At 48.2% G+C, this 17,405-nt stretch overlaps 1 protein-coding gene across 11 annotated transcripts in view; it reads left to right on the forward strand.

Annotated features, from left to right (window-relative positions):
- The first annotated feature begins 255 nt into the window (after positions 1-255).
- The window catches only part of SGMS1 (sphingomyelin synthase 1), an 87,706-nt gene continuing 70,556 nt past the window's right edge, over positions 256-17,405 (forward strand). For 2 of the 11 annotated variants that reach the window (XR_015289913.1, XM_086900018.1), the window contains exon 1: positions 274-460. The gene's annotated coding sequence lies outside the window, so the exon portion shown is untranslated. Of the gene's footprint in view, positions 461-16,943; positions 17,305-17,405 lie in introns of those variants that run through there. The other 9 variants (XM_023930337.2, XM_086900023.1, XM_086900022.1 and 6 more) reach the window with 8 other exon arrangements.

Genomic DNA, 17,405 nt, shown 5'->3' on the forward strand with positions numbered 1-17,405 from the left:
TAACCCTGGGATTCTGTAAACCACAGCGAGCAGCGGGCTGCCCCTGCGCACCCCAGACTGTGCTGGGCAGCGGGGGCTGTGGATCCCTGCGGGAATGGCAGTGGGAACGGGAGTGGGAGTGGGAACGGGAGTGGGAGTGGGAACGGGAGTGGGAATGGGAGTGGGAATGGGAATGGGAATGGGAATGGGAATGGGAATGGGAATGGGAATGGGAATGGGAATGTTGAGGCGCAGCGCTCCCCGGCCGGGAGGGACGGGCACAAGATGGCGGCCGGGATGACACGGCGGTCACGTGGCGCGCGGTGCCCCCGCCCCGCCCGCGGCCGCCGCACGGGACACGGGGCACGGGAACGGGGTACTGGAAACGGGACACGGGGAGCGGGCTGGAGCCGCCGCAGCGCCCGGGGACCCGCCCGGCGGCCGCACCCACCCGCTCCGCACCGAGCCGCGCCTCCGCACGGTGAGTGAGCGGCGACCCAGCGGCCTCCGGCTCTGCACAGGCCCGGGGGTGGCGGCGGGACGGGACACCGGCGGTGACAGCGGGGACGCGGCCGCCGCCGCCGCCCCGGCAGGGACGTGCCCCGGGGGGTTCCGGCTCCTCATCGAGGCGGCGGCCCCCGCAGCCCCGGGGGATGCGAGGAGAGCTCCGGCCCCCGCAGCACCGGAGGCTCCGAGGGGGCTTCGGGCTGCTCAGCTCGGGGGTCTGACAGAGCTTCGGTCCCGCAGCACGGGCGGATCTGGGCCCCTCAGTCCCCGGGGGCACCGGGAAGGCGCGGTCTGCTCAGCCCTGGGGAGCTCTGGGACCCGCAGCTCGGGGGCTGCGGCCGTGGGAGCCCACGGGAGCTCTGTGCTGTACCCGGGTGAGCTCTGCATGCCCAGTTCGGGGGGCTGCAGCCCTGGAGCCCGAGCTCGGGGGGTGCAGCTGGTCCCGGGGGAGCTCTTTACCCCAGCTCGGGGGGTTGCAGCCCCTCAGCTGGACCCAGGAGAGGCTGGGTTCCCCTCAGCCTGCTGAGGTCTGTCCTCTCCTCCGCAGGGTGTTGGAGCGGCGGGTCTGGTCCTCCCTGCCCCCGAGGCTCTGTGGGCACATCTGGTCCCCTTAGCTCAGGTGGGAGTGCGGGGGTGAGCCCGCTCCCCTCAGCCTGGGGGCTCCAGTCCCTCTGCTGGGATGGGAAGGCAGGATGCTCCCTGCTCCAAAGGAAGCTGGACGCATCTGCTGTGAATGGGAGCAGAGCCATCCCATCCCATGGAGGGCTGTAGCAGTGGTGTTGGGGCTGTGCTGCCTCGCTGGGGCTGAGGTCTGTGGCGTGGCAAGGGGGTGATGGCTTTGTCCCCCTCTTGGGGACGAAGGGGCTGGGGAGCAGAACGGGGGTGAAAAGGAGAGACCTCGCCACCACGGGCACCCTGGCAGGAGGGTGTGCTCCCTGTTTGCTTGTGGAATGGCTTGCTGATTGCCCGGCTGCAGTATTTGGATTTTTTCAGGGTGTATAAGGCATGGGGCTGTCTTTGTACTGTGTTCCTCCTGGAGGCCCTGTTTTGATCAAGGTTTCTAATTTATTCTGTCTTGTGTGAAAACCTCATTAAAGAGTGCCTCGGTGCCTTCAAGGCACCATAAATACGCGGAGAGAAGATGGGAAGAGAGAGAAAAAGATTATTATTTGTGAAAAATGGGAGCTCTGCCATATTGACATGGTGCTGCTGAAGCTTGCTGATGCAGGCAGCCTCTCCTAGCAGAGCAGCACTGGGATGTCGATGAATGTCCTCGTGTCACTTTGGCTGATGGTGCAGCCTGGTGTGACAGCAGGATTTGTAGTGATGCCTTCAGACTCCCTTTTCCCACGTGGCTGAAAATGCTTTCTTGTTGGCTTCTGTGCCCAGCTGTGAACCAGTGCAAAACACAGAACCAGTACAAAACGCCTGGCTAAAGTCAGTGGAAGTGGTGCTGTGGATCTTGGTGGGATTGGGCTTGGATGCATTTTTTTTGGGGAGTGGATGTTGTATTGGAGTTGCATTCTGGTTTGTTTTGTGTCGTGTTTTGTGGGTGTTAAAATTGCTCCAGCTTTGTGAAGTTGTTCAGAGTCTGGAAAGAGAGGGCAGTCTCCCTGGTTGGTGGCAGACAAAAGGTAAAGGCTGCTTTTATCGTATGGGTAGTAAACCCCTTCTAAATCCAGAGAGATTGCTGTGATCTTTCTGAGTTTTTGGACTAAAAATTTGAACTAAATTCAGCTCAGATGCCTTTAGACTGCGTTTGTGATCTGTGCAACAAATGGTGATTCCCGAATTATTACGCTTCTTTCTCCTTCCACATTATCAACCTGAGAACATGTTAATTAGCTTTTAATGTGACACTTACAAATTTAATAAATCCAAGTAGGTGGATGATTTTTCAGGACTTGGAGGTATTATGAATGTTATTTGACTGCTCAGAATTAATGCTTAAAAGGAAGTGATTTGTTGTTTTCCATGGATCTCATTGCTTCTCTCAACACTGATCAAGGTTGAATAGGTGCTACTTTTAATTAGATAATTCTTGAGTTCCCTTGAACTGAACCCATGCATTATGGGTGATGGTGGCTTAAAAATTCTTCCTTCTTCTGTTTGCTGCCTCTCTGCATCGCTCAGCGTTGGTTAATTGGTGCACTAAATATGGGTGGCCTGGGACTTACTCGGATTTAAAAGCAATTTCAGCCTGGCCGTAAGGAATGGTTGCGGAATTAAAGGCTTTTTAATTGGGGCAGCAGGACATCCTGTGGAAAAAAAAAAATGCTCAAAAATAATCCAGACTCTTGTTGGGGAAAGGGCCTGCTTGAGTAATAGAATAAATCCATATAGCATCATCAAAAAGCGAAGGAGTGCTGCACACAGGCCCGAAGGCTGCTTTGTTGGATGTGGCACCTGGTCCCTGCTTCCTGGGGTGGTTTGCAGGGACTTGTGCAGGGCAGAAAGGATTTTCTAAGGCTGCCCAGCCAGGTAGGTCCAGGCTGTTCTTTGCTGAAGTGGAGCAGAGCACCTGAATGCTATTTCAGTCATGATTCAAGTGCAGCACATCAAACCCAGCTGTACGGGGAGAAAGTGCTCTGAAGTAGAGGTGAGCTTAAAATGAGCTCAAAAACCTGAGTTTTTTAGAGGTTTCTGATGGTCACGAACTGAGCTCCCATGTACTGTCAGTTCTTTCCAAAGGATTTTGGTGTCCTTGGAGGCTTTTTGGGTGCCGGGCACCAGCACACAGAGAGGGGCAGGAGCCCTCTGGAGGGCTGCTGTTCTGCATGGAATCTGCAGCTTTTAATCCAGCTTGAATTCCCAAAGTGTGTGGTGTGACATCATTAAGTTAATAATTAAGTCCTGTCCCCCTCCTTCCCCAAAATGCTGGGGGAAATGCAGAAGACTGAGGAACGTGTGAAACCTCCTGGCTTTTGGGGATGATTTCATCCCAGTCATATTTTATTATTTTGAAAATCTGCTTAGCAGAGGCAGTGTTTGGTGCAGTTGTGGCTTGGTGGAAAGCGTCCGTGCCCATGGCAGTGGGGTGGAAAGAGATGGTCTTTGAGGTGCCTTCCAGCCCAAACCATTCTGGGATCCTCTGATTTAAACATCTCTAAAATATTTGTCTGCATTGTTTCTGATCTTATCAAATGTGGTGTTGTAGTTGAGGGGAGAAAAAAAACCCCAAATTTTTGAAAGTAACCCATGAGCTTTGTTCTGATAGTCCTTGATCAAGAGCTGGAAAGAGAAAAGAAAACTTAATTTTGGAGACTGTGACATGTTTCTTAAAGAAATGCAGTTACTGCTGTTGCTGGGCTTTACAGTTGACTCATCCAAATCAGGGGAGCAAATCTAGAGTGGGACAGATGTCCTGTTGATGTTTTCTTCCTGTGCTGCTGCAGTCCTGCTCTGCTGTCCAACTACACATACATAATCAAAGAAAACCACTAATAAATCCTTATTGGGAAAGCATCTTCTGTAGATTTGGCTTGTGCTAATTTGCTTAGATTTAAATGCACAACAAAATAAAACTCCCTCTGCTTAGAGTCATGACTCTGACCTTTCTTTCTCCTTGACTTCCCAGCCTGGTCTGCCTTCTATCTCCCTGATTTTGAAACTGCTTGAAGGTAGCCTTTTCTGTTTAAATGGAATTAAGGCAAAGCATTTTGCCAGTTGGGGAAAAAAAAAGGACTTCAAGGAATCTCTGAAGTCCAGTAGCTTTGAGTTTTTCTAGTGCAGGAAAACTGGCATCTTCCTTAGCAAGCTGGGTGAGGCACAGGTGTGGTAGCAGAATTCCTCAGGTGGCTTTGCTGGACTGGCTTTTTGGGGTGCTGTGGGCACTGTGACATCCGTGTTAGCTGTGTGGGACAAGGCTTGGGGATTTTATCCCTGCTCTCGGTGTCTGGGGAGCAACACACAGTGGGGGCTGCATTGTCTAAGCCTTCATCAGAAAAAGTAGGAAGAAACAGAAGTAAAACCAGGGTAAATCCTGTCTTAAGGACTGAAAGAGCCTTAGAATTGCCCCTTTCTGAACAGGTGGATCTGGAGAGGAGAGCTTTTGCAGCCTTGGCTTAAGAAGGATTTTTAATAGCTGTCATTTCCTCCTGTCCACTGCAGCCTACCTCTTTAATTTCCTTTACTAAAAAAGAGCATAGCAATTGGGAGTGTTTTACAATTTCCCTTGCTGGTCCATTAGTGTATTAGCTTAGCTCCGTGTGTGTTGAATGCCACTAAATGTCACTTGCAAATTTAATGTTTGGAGCACTGAGATTTGTGCTAATTGAATTTAAAGTCTTATACTTGAATTTGTTAAAATGGCAGAGTCAGACAATTGAGATGCTTTAATGGGAGAGTTGGAGGAGCACTTGCAAATCTGCTCTTGTGAGTGAATCCAACAGTGCATTTGTGTAGATGGAAGGGGAGACCCTGAGCAGACAGATCAGGGTTTGGTGGGGTTTTACTGTCCCTTTGTACATTACAACGTGGTGACAGCTGGCAAAATCCACTATGTTGAAAGTCTTGATGCTTGACATCTGCTCAGGGTCATTGTTGACACCAACTTAACCTTAAATACTTCTGTAAAAATGGTAAAGATTATTGAGCCTTTCAGTTCAATTTAAATTTCTGCTTCTCCAGCCATAGTTTTAGGCACTGCTGGAGAAAGGTTAATTGTTTGGGCTGTTGGTCTTCAAACTCAGTTGTCTGTGTCTGTCTTCGGGGTTTTTTATTCAGGACATTAGCAACTTCTGCACCTGAGAGTTTGTTGTTCTGAGAGGGGCTGGGGGTTGTTTGGGGTATTTTTTGTTTGGTTGATGTTTTCTGTAGGGGATTTTGTTGTTGTTGCTTTTGGGTTTTTTTTTTGTAAAACAAAAACTATGGCATTAAACACTTCTTTATTCTTAACTTCAGCCAAATACCAGGCAATGATTGGATAGACACAGGAAAGGACACCTTACAGCTGTGCTTTTTGTGAGTGTTAAAGTGTTAAAGAAATTACCCTTGATTGGAGAAGAGTCATAAAGATTGGTCCTTGGCTTTCCAAGCGGTGTAAATCTGTGTCTCCCTAGATAGCCCAGTGCTTTTAAGAAGTTTGTCTGGAAACACTTCCATTAAATCTCCTGATACCAGGCTTTGACCTTCTGCCACTGAGCTGGCATTTCATACAGGCTCCTGGCATGAGCTCTCCTGCCACTTTCAAGTAAAATTTTATCAGGCATTGAAAAGTTTGACTCTGCAGTCAAGCACTGTGCCAAAGCTGTAAAAGCCCTATTTGTACACAAAATGGATTTTTGCTTGCTAGGAGGGCTGGGGTAGTGCTTCAGTAACTGCAGGAATGGCTTTGAATCTACATAGTAATGAAACAGCTCCATCTAAATCGAGCGTCTCCTCCGCTCTCAGGTCTGCTCTTTGTCTTCTGTGTGTCCCTGCATGGAGTTTTACATAGTCAGGTTATATTGCTCTGGAAAACTTTGTCAGGAAAGTTAATTCAAAGCTATTTGAAAGGCTTAAAAATGTCTCTGCTGTTAGAATGGTGAAAAAGACCTTGAAAGTGGCTTGAGAGCGATTGCTGCCGGAGTACCTGCTTAGCCATGAGAGTGGTGAGCTGCTCCTGGAGCCTTCTCTGAGACAGCATTCCAGGGTGTCCTCCTTCAGTGCTGGCTGCCACAGAATCTGTGGCTGCCCCCTCCCTGGAAGTGTCCAAGGCCAGGTTGGTCAGAGCTTGGAGCAACCTGGTATAGTGGAAGATGTCCCTGCCCATGGCACAGTGTGGAATGGGTTGAGTTTTAAGGTCCCTTCCAACCCAAACCATTCTGGGATTCTGTGGTGCATCAGGGCTGAAAACCCACTTGCTTTAACTGGGAGGGAAAATCCAGCACTTTGGGGTGATTGGGGAGCTCAGGGTGAGCTTTGCCCCTTGCAGGGGGTGCCAATCGCCTGTGGATGTCAAATGTCTGGGGAATACATTTTTAGTGGAATAAGAAAGTAAACCAGACTTGGAGGGAAGGGAGAGGAACACCCATGTTCCAAAGTGCTGAGGTTTGGGGTGCTCAGAAGAGGCAGTGGTGGGGAGGTGATGTCCAAAGCAGAGCTCTGAACAAAGCAAGAGTGGACAGAAAAGGGTGAGTGCAAGAATGTGAAGATCCTTGCTAAATGACTCGACAGAACATGTTGTTCCCTTTCCCCTGGGTACTTCTGGGATGTCAGGATCCATATTTAATGGAATCATGGTTTTATGGAGGCTTTCAACCCTGGGAGAAGCTTGCCTTTGCCAAAAACAATACTCAGTAATGGGCTGGGGGTTCTTATCTATTCTCCATGAAGCACTGCAAAAACCTTATTTTGCAGTAATGAACAATTACCCACAAATTAACAAAACTCTTTGTCAGATATCGACTTTGTTTTTCTGCCTGTGCAATTTCCTAATTCATTTTTTCTCCCTTTCAAAAGATAAATAGATGGGTTATCAAAGGCCATTTCAAAAACAAAAACAGGGCCATAAGCACATATATTAGAAGGGGATTATGTGAGTTCTGATGGTTTGTTCAGCATTCCTTTGCTTGCAAGAAAATGAGTGGCAGTGCTGAGAAGACACAGACCCATCCAGCCACGTGTCTTGTATCCAAGAATTATAATGTTTTTGAGAGGGTATGCTAGAGTTCAGCCATGGGTTCAGCAAGTGTAAGTGACTGGGAGGATACTTGTGGAGATGACAATCACAGGTAAATCTACATTATTTCCTCCTGTGAGCAGGACTAACCCCAAAGAAGTGTCAGGTTTTTCAGGGTCCTGCTGGGGTTTGAAAATGTTCAAGGAAGGAGATGGGCTGCTTTGGGTAGAGGGGTTCCCACCTGATGTGGGGAGATACCCTGTGAGCTTGATTCAGTGCCAGGGGAGGAGAGGAACCTGAGACCCAGCTGATATTGGATACAGGTGCACAGATTGATGCACTAAAGGCCATTAGCTGTCTTCTTCTCTGTGCCTGGCCAGCTGAGATGATGTTCTTAATGAACTATTCCTTAACTGTCTTAACTTCTAACTGCTGCTCCTTAACTCATGGTCCATCAGGGCACAAGTGAATTGAGCAGCATCATTTATAACTGTCTACAGGGAACTTTCCTTGGCCACTTTATTGAGTGGCTGCCAGTCTAAAATCCTTTTATGATTCTTCCTGTTAGATTTCTCCTTTGCTAATATTGTACTTAATGCAAACAATCTCCTTTAACCTCTTAACTTTATAATCCCCCTCACACTGTAATTGTGCTTTAATGCTGCCCATTTGTATTTGGATATGAGGAGATATTTAAAATAATTGTCCACTCTACAGAATGTTGGTTGACTTAATAGATTGTTTTGTCTTTTGCTTGTTAACTCCCTGGAGGTCTTGTTCCCACATCCAGAATGTCCATTTTGGTCTTTCCAAGGTAAAAGGTTGGAAAGCAGACTAGAAATCCTGGGGAATGCTGTATTTCTTCACGTGGTTCCACTGTTATGGCAGTGTGTTGAAATTCAGCCTGCAGGATGTGATGTCATGCTAATAAATTAATGACTTGTGTTTATTTGAAGATTGGATAATAACCCAGGCATGGGATAATAACCCAGGGAGCACTTGGCCCTTGTGCTCCAAGCTTCCCAGAAATTGTGATGTGGATAAAGCTTTGCCTGCCTCTGTCTTGCTGCACTTTTCAGCACGAGTGTTATGGGGTGGGAGCTTTGTATTTGTGCAGAGACACCCTGACCCCTTGCAGAGGGGGCTTGGACATGTGTTCCTGACAGATGTGGGGACACGAGCTCCCAGCCTTTGCAAGGTGCAGATTCCAAACTCTGGGTTCACTGCGTGTGCAAAACTCATCAGAGATGAGCTTGAAGGTTCCTTCCAGCTCAGTATGGAGCCATTCCAGCATTCTGTGTTCACTGGAGAAGAGCTGGTTGAATTTCCCAGCATGGCTGTTGCCAGTGTGTTCCTCTGTCAGGGAGTGGTTGTGGTGGCAGGGTGGCTTGTGGCAGGCAGAGGCTCCCCACCCTGGCAGCCAGGGGAGGAGTGAACACCTCAGAGCTGTAACCTCTGATCCCTATCACTGAATCCCCGCTTTCAGGTTCAGATTTCCTTCCCAGAGAAACCCAAGGTTGGGGTGCATCTGTTCAAAGTGAGCTTTCTGGGCCGCTTCCATCCATGGCTGTCAAAGCTCTGTTTTTTCTTCCTTCACCTTGTCTTCATATTCCCAGTTTCCAGCGTTAAAGGGTGTTCCATGAGGTTTTGGAGATGTACTTTGTGGTTTGACTGGCAGGGTGGGGCCTTATCAAGAGGGAAATAACAACACTGAGGGAAACAGCAGCACAGGGAATAACGGGCTTCTTTCAGGTCTGGGTCATGCAAAGCATTAATGATATTTTCTGCACCCCTGAAGTGGAGTAAGTACTGCAGTGACTCTGTCAGCTGTGTCAACAAACTTTGTGTTTGGGACTGACGTATTGATGAGTTTTATTTTTATTTAAAAATGAGAGGCAGCTGAGGGTCTGCAGGAGACTGAACTGAAGTGGGTCTTGCTTTTGGAAGTAACAGGAGGAGACTTGCTGGTGGTGAGTAGCCAGTGCAATGACAGGATGTGTGCAGACAGCTGGAAATGCTCAGGCTTGCTTGCTTCCCAGTACTGTCCTGAATTAGGATAGTTGGGACAGAGCCCAGTGCAGCTTGTGGGGTGTATTTCAGTGTAACATTTGCACACCAGACTGTTCCCTGTTCAGTTAGTGCTACTCAGTGTTGGAAAGAAGTACTCTGGCATCGTGGAGTCTCTTTGCCTGGGATTGCTGGATTTGGGGGTGCTGGAGTCTCTTTGCCTGGGATTGCTGGATCTGGGGGTGCTGGAGTCTCTTTGCCTGGGATTGCTGGATCTGGGGGTGCTGGAGTCTCTTTGCCTGGGATTGCTGGATTTGGGGGTGCTGGAGTCTCTTTGCCTGGGATTGCTGGATTTGGGGGTGCTGGAGTCTCTTTGCCTGGGATTGCTGGATTTGGGGGTGCTGGAGTCTCTTTGCCTGGGATTGCTGGATTTGGGGGTGCTGGAGTCTCTTTGCCTGGGATTGCTGGATTTGGGGGTGCTGGAGTCTCTTTGCCTGGGATTGTTGGATCTGGGGGTGCTGGAGTCTCTTTGCCTGGGATTGCTGGATTTGGGGGTGCTGGAGTCTCTTTGCCTGGGATTGCTGGATCTGGGGGTGCTGGAGTCTCTTTGCCTGGGATTGCTGGATTTGGGGGTGCTGGAGTCTCTTTGCCTGGGATTGCTGGATTTGGGGGTGCTGGAGTCTCTTTGCCTGGGATTGCTGGATCTGGGGGTGCTGGAGCAATGTTTGAGGGCAGAATGGTGATGTGGAGTTCTTGCACCCTTTTGTCTTTGTGTTGTTGATGGTCATGGAAGAGGCCCCACAAACTTCAGCTGGAAGGGAGGAAAAGTCCATTTATTTCCACAGACACTGCAAAGTGAAGCGTGAAGAATTTTGAGAGCTGAACATGCTGATCCTGCTGTCTTTATAGCCTTAAAAGTGGGTGAAGAATTAAAATAAATAGAAAGAGGAGTGGTTTCTGTAGTGGCTTCTGGTTCTGAGGATTTGTTTCCTTTCCCGGTCTGCTTTAAAAACATTTCCTTTTTCATAAAAACAGTGAATTACTCCATGGACATTTATGTGAAGGGACTGCTGGATGCTTAATAACCTACTTATTTTATTTAGGCTGTACTTTTTAAAAATAAAGTGTTCAAGTCCGGCCCTTAAAAGACAGATTGTCCTGCCTGATTGTCTTGAGCAAAGTACCTTTCTGGTTTTAATTGGGGTTTTTATTGCTATGATTTACAGTGGCAGGGTGAGGGCAGCACCGTTCCTGCAGTGTCTCAGACAAGTGGGAAGAGGAGAAGGAGCAGAGCTATTCCTTATCTGGACACTTTCTTAGGTGCTTACAGAGCTGTGTACTTAAATAATTCCTCCGTGTAAGTATCGATGTGCAGCAAAGCGACACAGTTTTAAGCACAGCGTTTAATAGAAGCATTCTCAGCGTGACTTTGCAAATATTCCCAAGTTCAGCTTGCCACCTCTGGTGCTGCCTCTTGTCATTGGAGTGAGGGAGGTTTGTGCAAGGCTCAGAAATGCAGCTAAAATCAGACACTTTGAAATCACCTCTAGACGCAGTCCTTCCCTGGACTGGTCTGCTCGCTGTTCCTCTGTGTCCATTCCCATGTCCTCGTGTCCACTGCCACCTCCTCGTGTCCATTCCCACATCCTGGTGTCCATTCCCATCTCCACGGGCCCTGTGGGCCCCACGTCCTGCCTTGCTTTGGGAACCCCTGCGCAGCATTTGGGGTTTTTGGTAAGGTAGAGGGGAATTTGGCATTTCCACACCAGCTGCCTTTTGCCAGGTCAGCTGCCCTGTTTGTGTGTGCTGTTCCCCGTGCTCAAAATGCAGGAATATTGTTCTGGCAAGCGTTGTCAAACTTGGATTCTCCTGCCATGTGCTGATGCAGTGAATTTCCTAGAAACTTCAGGGAGGGGATGAAAGTGGTGTAGATAGTTTGTAACAACTGGTGATTCAGTCATTGAAACATAAACTGGATTTTTAATGCTCGGAAGAAGGAAACAAAGCCTGGCTTGGTAAAGTCAGCATCAGAAATTTAGGGGCTGTTTTGATTTTTCTTTTTGTATTACTGTTTATGGAGAATATTTTATTTTTCCCTTAATTAAACTTCTTTTGCAACATGTGTCAGTCCATCTTAAATCCTGTGTAGGAAGATCTGTGGCTGTATCTGATGAGGGCAGAACTTTCTCCTGCTTTTGGGACTTCAGCTCCCCTTTTTGCAGCTGGGTTGTGTCAGTCAGGTTGTTATTCATCCTTTCCCCTGTCAGGCTGTTGAGCAAACTTCCAAATGCAGGGTTGTAGGGGACAGGGACATCCCTCCAGGTGCAGGACTGTGGGCTTTGGGACACACCTCAAAATGCAGGATTGTGGAGATTGGGACATCCTTCCGAGTGCAGGATTATGGGGACTGGGACAGTCTTCCAAGGAATACTGGGTCACCCCTCCAAGTGTGGGTTGTGGGGAACAGGGTCACCCCTCAAAGTTTAGATTTGTGGGGAGTGGGACACTTCTCCAGGTGTGGGGCTGTGGGGATTGGGAGGATGCTTTGTCATGCTTCCTTCCCCTTTGTTTAAGAACCAAGACACTGAGCAGACCTGCAAGGGAGAGCAGGGAGGATCCTCATCCTGCTGGTTGTCACAGGACGTGTCTGGCTTCTCCCCAAGCTGGATGTGATGAGCCAGCATAGAACTGGAGGCGTCCCAGTGCTGCTCCCGCCCAGGTCACAGGTGTCACTGTGCTGGCTCCCTGTGACCTGCTTGCCCTGCAGGACATCCTCCTGCATGTTTACATCCAGAAGTGCAGCCAGGATCCCATTTCCAAGGTCTGCTTTTCCTGAGGCTGGAGTCAGGGATCAGCATCCCCCCCAAGGGCAGGGCAGGGAGGGAGAGCTGGCTGAAATTCCAGCCAGGGGTGGTCCCATTCCAGTAATTAGGAGGAATTAATTGCTTGGCCAGAACCCCAAGAAATTGCAGATGGCTTTTAGAGGGATGGAACAGATTCCTGATCCTGAGGTGTGTCCAGTTTTGGGGAGGTGGATCCAGAAACCAAATTTTTTGCCAGATCCGAGGCCAACTGGCTCATCAAATCTGCAATAGAAAAGTTTCTTTTGCTGAGAAATGGAATGTCTTGTACTGCTGACATTTCTAAGGACGAGGGAGCTTAGATTTCTTGCTTATGTTGGGAGCTGAAAACAGACAGTCCTTGGTTTGGGCTTTTCCACAGAAATTTGAAAACAACCATTTTCAAATGGGTTTGTTTATTGTCATGACAGTGCTCCTCTTGGTGTTATGTTCCTGTTAGCCTTTTGAATAAGGAGTCTCTGCATTCCAGGGAAGGTCTTTTCTACTGATAGTGACTCCTTGCTTCTTAGCACAGGATTTGTCTGCAGCCCCAGAAGCACTTTCCCATTTTATGGAAGATTTAGCTCAATTTCCCACCCTATTTTCTGTTGATTTTTAGCGAAAATATGTTGCTTTGTTCAGGTCAGATTTGCAAATACATTTGTGGAGCTCAGTTTTTCTCTTTCCTGCCCAATGTAATGTTTTTGCACCTTTCATAAATCATCTGAGGAGCTGTTGAAGCTGGAAGAGGCTTTTTGGTGTTTACAGAGCTAGTGGAAAACTTGAGTAAAGGATGCTTTGCAGGAAATGGCCTTTCAAAAAGGGAAGTAGTGCAAAAGGCAGTTATGTTTTCCTTGTTCACAAGACTCCTTTGGAAGAGATTATTAATCCCTCACATCTGTGCAGGTGCAGCCTTCAGACTCCCAGCTCGGTATTTTTAACAGGAGCAGGCCACAGCAGGGAATTCCCTCCCCCTGTTCCAATCCAGTATTTTGGTTTCTTCAGGGAATTTGTGTGTCTTTCAAAAGCCACAGTTTGGTAACTGGGTGTCAAAGTTTACCACAGAAACTTTCAGGAGGAGAAGGGGAAGGCAGCTCCTGCTGAAATACCAAAACCACTGCAAAACCAAGTGTGAAAGTTGGGGTGGGGTGGTGGGAATTGGAGGATGCTGAGAGGGAATAGATGGGACTGAAGGGGTCAGAGTTAAATCACAATCTGATTCTGTTCAAAGTGAAGGTGTGTGTTCCCTAATTGCAATTGTCAGGATTGAGCTATTGCTTCCATGGGGGAAATCGGTGGAATTCCAGGAAAACGGTGGAATTCCAGCCAAGCACCTGCTGCAGAATAGCCAATAGGACTTTGCCAGGTGCCAGATCTCATGCTGAGCGTGCATGGCCAGGTTTGCCTGTCCCAAAGGGCTTTTTCCATGAAGAAGGCAGAGCCTGAGCTAACAGAGCACTTTCCAAAGCTAACTCTGAAAGGATGTATTTTTTTATATGGAATTTCTACCTGTATACCCATCAAAGCCTGGGAAATGACCAATCCTTACCATTAGTTTACCTGCACAGGAAGATTGTTGCAGCAATGCCTGGGAGAAGCAAGATTAAAAAGCAATTACTGTAGCCTAGCAGGGGTGTGTTGTCCAGAAAATATCTTTTCCAAGTTAAATTCCTTCTCCAAGTTGATGGCTTTGAGACCAAGACAGAGGGTTTTTTTACCCTCTTCCAGCACGTGAAACAAATTTCTGCTGCAAGTTATGGGAACGTCTGAAAGCTGACATAACTTCTGTAGCTGGGAGTTTCAATTTATTGAATTTATTTTGCATCCTTAGGGCTCAGCTGTACTTGTTTTGTTGAGTTAGTTTATTTATGGACACATTGTGCTGTTTTCCCTCAGGGATGACCTCTCAACTCTAGCAAGTCATCTGCCACTTGTTAATGTTGGTGTTAAGCCTGTTTAAAATCTCTTCCTGAGATTTAGGGGTCTTTTGCATCAGACTGGGGATGTATGGATGGTCAGCACAGAGCAATTGCTACTCTCATAGCTGCTTTCCAGACTAATTAAACATACCTGATTGTCACAGGTGTCATCTTGTAACTTCAAATGCAGCAAATGAGTCAAGCACAAACCCAGCTTGAATTCCTTGCCCTCAGTGTGTTTGTGTGCAGGTGGCTCATTTATTTCCTTGCAGTGGCCAGAAGAACCTCTTTTCCCAGGACACTCAAGTCAGTGTCAGGAGAAAAATGTTCCTGCAGAATTTGATGTGTGGGGCAGCTGAGGGCAAAGCCTCACTAGGAGTTTGAGGTCTGAGCATGATATTCTGGCAGGAGCTTTGCTGCTCACCTGCAGTGTTTTACAGCCACGAGGGAATTAAAGGCTCCCAGCACTTGGAGAGCAGATGGATGCCTCTGGACAGCCAGGGAACAGGCTCTGTTTGTGGAATTTGGGAGCAGGCTGCACCCCAGCCGAGTCACCTCTGCAGACCCACCCTGGAATTCAGCTCCCAGAAGGCAAGTGTGGATTGGTTTCTGTGCCAGTACCTGCACATGCTGCCTTCCAGCTCCCTCCTGCTTCCCTCTGATGGGGAACATCAGAATGGGAAAAAACAACACGTAAGACAGTTTAAATGTAACAGGAGAAATGCTGCCTCACTTCAGCTGCACTTAACCCCTGGCTTTAAGTGGCTACGAGAGTTTTGTGAGACGTGCTTGAAACGTTTAAGAAACCAGAAAACCTCGCTGTGAGAGGGGAGGAAGGAAGTGCAGCAGAGCTTCAGGCTGGTGAAGGCTCTTCTAGGTGTGCATCCCTTCCTTGCTTGCTGTCTGAGGTGAAAATGGGCTCTCCAGCAAGAGGAGCTGCTTCAGGAAGAGTGTGCTTGGTAATGGCCAGTTTGCTGATTTTTCCTTAGCTTTGCTTTCCTGCCTTGTGCAGGACTTGCTGCCCAGGTCTCGCTGTGGAACTCTTGCTCTGATGCACACCTGTGGTGTACTGGATCTGGTTATTGCCTTTGGTTCGAGTAACTTGGAAAGGAATTTCACTGACTTTTGGGTTCTCATAGCAGAGATTTCTTTGCTCAGCCACCACTCAGGAGTCACCTGCTCAATATTCCTCACCCATACCTGACCCAGTCTGTTCAATCCTGTTCTTTCCCTGTGAAGCAAGAGACAAAAGAGTACCATTTGCTGTAGTTCACAAGGCTCACAGATGCATTTAGGTTGGAAAACACCTCCCAGACCATGGTGGTCCAAGCTGTGCCCGCTCCTGACCTTGTCACCAGCCTGGAGTGACCTCCCTGTACAGCCCCTGCCCACCCTTTCCAAGAAGAAATTCCCCCTGATGTCCAACCTGACCCTCCCCTGGCACAGGTTTTAGGATGGTGCCAGGCTCTGTAAGCAGCTTTTGCCTGCTGGGAAGCCACATGAGAAGGTGACATGGATGTGCCAGTACATATCTTGGCTCCAGAAATACTAAGTGTGAGGTGAAGGTGTAGCTGTTTTAATAAAACATGAAGTGGAAATGTCTCATTCTTGGTGCTCCCAAGTTTTCTTGCAGCTGTTGTGCCTGTGTCCATCCTTTCTTTCCATCCCGCATCAGGGGTTATGACCTAAAAATAAATTGTGTTGTGCAGAGGAGCGGGAAATGAGACAGCACTGCTGATTTCAGGTTTTATTGCTCTGAGTGTGCCCTGTGCTGAAAGACTTTCTGCTGGTCGGGGAACTCCAGCTGGGGCTGAGCAGCACAGGCTGTCATCACCCAACTGGGACTAAGTTTATGCTCTTCTGCTCTCTCACCTGCTGTTAATCCAGACCCCAAACAAAAAAAAAAAAAAACAACCAGGATTTGGAGAAGGCAAAAAGGTTGTTACAGTTTTCCTGAGGTGAGGATAACCCTTGTAAATCTCTGAAAGGGAGGGGAACACATTTATGTGCTGTGCTGCCATGCTCTGCAGTGGCTTGGAAAGGTCTCGGGTGAGATGGCCATAAACTGCTCTGTCACCAATTGAAACCACTCAAAGGGCACTGCAGCGGGGTTTGCTCTGCTTGTGGTAGATTGATGACTTCCTTGGACTAACTGGGACAGTTGTGTCATTTCACTGGTGTCTGAAGGAGAAATGGAGGGTCAGCAGGGCCTGAAGGTCACTTTTGTGTTCCAACCTCTTTGTCTACTTTAGTGTTGACGTTAAATTCATCGGTACAGGGCGCAGCTTTGCCTGTTGCTCTTTGTACTTTGGCAGCAAGGATGGAAATCTCTGTTTCAGCTGGCAACTGGCCCCAGCTCTGGTGCTTCTTGCATGATGACTTGTGTGTTTCAGAGTTAGGCATCCTCTCCCCACGGGTCTGGAAAGTGTCTTTAGACAAAGAGGGAGAGAGATCTCCTTTTTAAAGGTGATGGGGCCTTGTGAAACCTGGCGGTGCTGTGTGAGTCTTTTGATGACAAGCCTGCCTTTCTGCCCCTCCAGTGCTCTCAGAGGTGTAGGACAGTTCTTTCCCCTCCTTTTAAAATTTCCCTTAAACTAAGCCTTGAGGATCTTGTGTGACTTCCTGATTTTGTAGTCTGTACCTCAGGAAGTGCTGCAGTTGGGTTGATGTTGTTGCATTTAGGCAAACCAGGTAATTTTGGCACTTAGCATGCCTGGTGTAACTGCTTTTCTCCCAGGTGTAAGAAAATAATGGGAAATAAAGCCTAGTTTAAAATCACACCAGGCAAATTCCACCTTGGAAGACAGTAGGAGTAAGTGAAGGTCCGTGTGGGGTTTCTTTCTGTTTATACTTGGTTAATTCTACTTTTGCGGTAGACAGAGATAAGTTCATTGATTAATTAGGCAGTTTGTGGATGTAAGGAACTGGTGCAGAACCAGCTGGTGGTTGGGAATTCCCTGGCAGGGGCAGGACCACAAAACCATATCCCAAGGAAAACATGGACCTGGAGCTCTGGGATGGTGAGCCTGTAGATACTGATAAGGAGACAGCACAGGGAATGCACTAATTGATAACTGCTCCAGAACCAGTAGAGTAGGAGATAACTGTCCCCTGCCCTCTCCAAAAGAATTCCCCAGGCTCAGTAGCCTGGCCTTGGCAGCAGGGTCCAGCACATTTTTATTTCTTCTGCTGAAACAAGGATCGTGTCTACAGCAGCTTTTAAATGAGAAGAGCTTTGAGCTGGAAAATGAGCGGCTGCTTCGCTGCTTTTAGGCAATAACATTCTTAATATTCCTGTCTTCCAGTCCTGTTCCCCTAGGATAACTGGGATGAGCTGAATTGTGATTGTTGTTTGACTGTCGTGCTTTTGCCTCTGGTGACCACTGTGGTTGATTCCTCTTGTGTTAAACAACAGCCTTGCTGAGTGCTTGGGGCAGAGTTGTATTTTAAGGTGGGTATGACTATTTTAAGACTAGAGGACAGCAGGTGACCTGCAGGCTGGCTGGATTTCACTCCTGCAAGGGAAATCGTGGGCCAGGCTGCAGGGAAATG

Source organism: Cyanistes caeruleus, chromosome 8, assembly GCF_971803275.1.
Source record: "Cyanistes caeruleus chromosome 8, bCyaCae1.hap1.1, whole genome shotgun sequence".
NCBI classification, from domain to species: Eukaryota; Metazoa; Chordata; class Aves; order Passeriformes; family Paridae; genus Cyanistes; species Cyanistes caeruleus.